Here is a 3,314-nt window from a genome sequence, read left to right on the forward strand (position 1 = left end):
GCAATGAGCCAGACAACCCCGTCTGCCCTTCGCTCCATGTCCCCAGCCAGCCCCAAACTGAAACTCTCTCCAGCCCCTCCTCCTCTGGGCTTTGTCCCTTTCCCCGGCCAGGAGGGCACCTGATTCCTTTGTTCTCCAACCCTTTAGCTCTCACCTCGCAGGGGGGAAGGGCCCAGGCCATCAGTGGCCAGGAAACAGGGTGTCGGCCATTCTCTGTGTCCAGACCCCTGCACACACCTGCCTTCTAGGGCTCTGCAACGATCATACACCCTTACCTCACCGCCTAGATACTTAAGAACTGCATAGGGGAAACTGAGGCACACCAACACTATTCAGAGGAAACATTAAGAACAGTCCCACTTCGTCATATCTCTCTCCCCTTCGAGATCGAACTGAGCGGGGTCACTTTAGCCAGTGACCTGGGGAAGTTTGAAGCCACCAACGTTCCCATGGATGCCCCAGCATCTCTCCCATTCCTTGGTATGAGTTACACCAGGCCCTTCCAGTTTCCCTTAGGTCGGGGGTGGTCAATAGCACTTGCAGACCGCACATGAGAAGGTTATGCGGCCCGTGCCCTTTGGCCACCCCAAAACCCCAGGGGGTCAAACTGGGATTGGGTCTTCTCCCCAACAAGCTGGCCAAACACAGCCACTTGGATATAGGACTGTTTAACTTTCTTAACAGCTTTCACTCCATCTGAGACCTTCTCAAAGCTCTCCACACTGGGTCTTTCAACAGGAAAGTCAGTGGCTTCATATTTAACAGAAAATTTCTGGCCGTTAGGAACTGAAACTGTCTTGATTAGATCACTTTCACACCCTTCAGTTGCAGTAAACTGCTTGCAAAGACTCCCTGAGGATTCCTTTCCCTAGGGCTTTTCTATGCAACAATTCACCCCTCCCAGAAATTCTGCTCTTACCCTCTTCACCTAGGGCTTGCTCGAGAGGAACACTTTCCTGAGCAAAAACAGACTCTTTCTGGGTCTCCCTTACATCCAGAATCACCTCTGGCCCATCCGGCGGATTCCTACACCATCCGCTTTCAGGCAAACTTAGAGACTTCCGAGATAAAAGGCTAGAAGCATTCTCCTTCCCTTTGCCACACACAAGTTCAGGAATCTTTTCCTTCTTGCCACAGGTTTCCACACCCTCAGTAGGTAACAGACTCAAATCACCTTCGTGCTCCCCTTGTGCCCGGGCTAGGATCTCACCCTGATCAGACAGAGTTGCGACACCCTTTCCCAGCAACACACGAGCAACAGGCAAAATACAAGCAGCAGAATTGTCTGGTCTCTGGGATTTTACACAGACGCTAACTGGATGCGACCTAGTTACAGGGCCATTCTCCTGAGCAGACACAAACTTAGGACCCTTCCCTTCCTGGGCTTTAGCTGAATCCAGAACCAACTCGGAGACAACTGCACGACCCTCAACCATCACAGGCTGCAAGGCCCCTTCTGTCTGCTCCACGGACAAAGAAGAGCCAGACACACTTTCTCCTTTACCAGACACACAGCTTGGGATCTCTTTCCCCTGGTCCCAGCACACAGGGCTGGTCACAGACAACTGCTTGGAGACCGGGGTAGCTCCCTCCATAGGCAAGTCAATACCCCTGACAGACACAGGCACGTTTCCTTCACTGTCCCAATTCTCCACCCAGCTAACAGGTAAGGTCCAGGGACACTCATCGTCCACTCTCCTCGCCTTCCCACCCTGCTGACTAGACAAAGCCATCAGCTCACAAGGCTGCCTAGGCTCATCCAGACTTTCCTTACCCAGCACCTTGCCACTCCCCACAGATCCCCTGCCCGGCCTGTGTCTCCCCCCACTCAGCTGGGGTCTCAGCTCCCCCTGTGCTCAGCGCTGCCCTTGCTGTCCCAGTGGGGGTAGGCAGCGAGCTCGCTGCTTTCCTCACTGCATCAGAGCCAGCCTGATCCCCCTCTCCAGTGTGCAAGGGGGGTGGGGAGCATCTCTCTGCCCCACCCAGCCCCAGGGGTCTGGTCACAGGCAGGCAGGTAGCCTGAGCCTAGCCGCTCCTCCCCGCTGCCAGCCAGGTCATCTGCATTTTCCCTGACCATTTCCCTCTCCGCTGATTGGTTCCCTGGATTCAAATTCAAACCCTTGGCAGTTACAGGAGCAAGGCCTGGATCCTGCCCCAAAGAAACACAGTCGCCCCATAACAGGGTCTCGCAGCTGGTGTCCTGGAGCACCCCAATGACCAGCCAGCCCCACCCCTCCTGGGTCTGCACAGGGATATGGGCCATAGGCAGGGCGAGGGGCTTCGTCCCTGGGACCCTCACCCAGCTCACCCAGCCCCTCATCATCTGAGGCCAGGGCCTCACCCAGGGCCGGACACCAGTTCTTTCTGTCCCAGGATCTCGCCACTCCAGGAGTGTCTCCCCATTGACCATCACCTTCCGCTCCCACTGGAGGTCCGAGGGGCCTGACCCCAGGAAACTCCACACAGACATATAGGTTGGGGTCAGGAGTGGGAGCCTGTCCACCTCCCCACCCATCTGGCTGACGGAGTCTATGGCCTTGGGACCCAGCAAGAGCTAGACACCGGGGCTTTTCTGCAGGATCCCCCTGGTTCAAATCTCCAGCCTGCTCAAAGGCAGTGAGGTGGCATTCACATCCCCCCCTCCTTAACCAGGGGCAGCAATTTAGTCTCGAGGTTCCCTGCGGAACTGGCACCCCGGGGTCTATCCCCGCTCACCCCGGGGAGGTCCCCTGGGCCTCTCCGCTCCCCCAATGCCAGTTCATGCTGCTGCTGCAGCTCTTTCTCGGGCTCTCGCTGTCTCTCACAATCCTCTTGATCTCTCTGACTCAGCTCCAATCCCGTCCGTCTCCGATCCCCCGATGGGGAACCCGATTGTGAAGACCCCCATGTGGTCGGGGACAGGAGTCTTGGGGTTGTCTGGCTCCCACTCCAGCTGCTCCCAGATCCTGCTATAGCCCCATTTGGGGTCAGGAATCTGTTCCTTAGAGCGGTCGTCCTCCTCCAGCCGCATGATTAACTGTGCTTTGGTGAACTTTCCAATGCGCAACCCTCTCTTTTTGCACAGGGTTACAATGTCCTTCTTCAGGAGACGGTGACAGGCCATCACTCCACTCTTCCCAAGTTGTTGATGACTCACAGGCCTGTGTGCTGTCAGCTCCCCACAGTTTCCAGGGAGAACCCCTAGTGTGCCAACCCTTCTCGAGGTCACGGAGTCCCTGGGCGATGCTCTGGAACTGCTCCCCATGAAGCCAGTCAGGACTCTGGGGAAGTCTCCTTTGTGGGAGCAGCCTGTCTGCAGGACACACAGCTCACCC

This window comes from Natator depressus, unplaced genomic scaffold, assembly GCF_965152275.1.
Source record: "Natator depressus isolate rNatDep1 unplaced genomic scaffold, rNatDep2.hap1 scaffold_100, whole genome shotgun sequence".
NCBI lineage: Eukaryota > Metazoa > Chordata > Testudines > Cheloniidae > Natator > Natator depressus.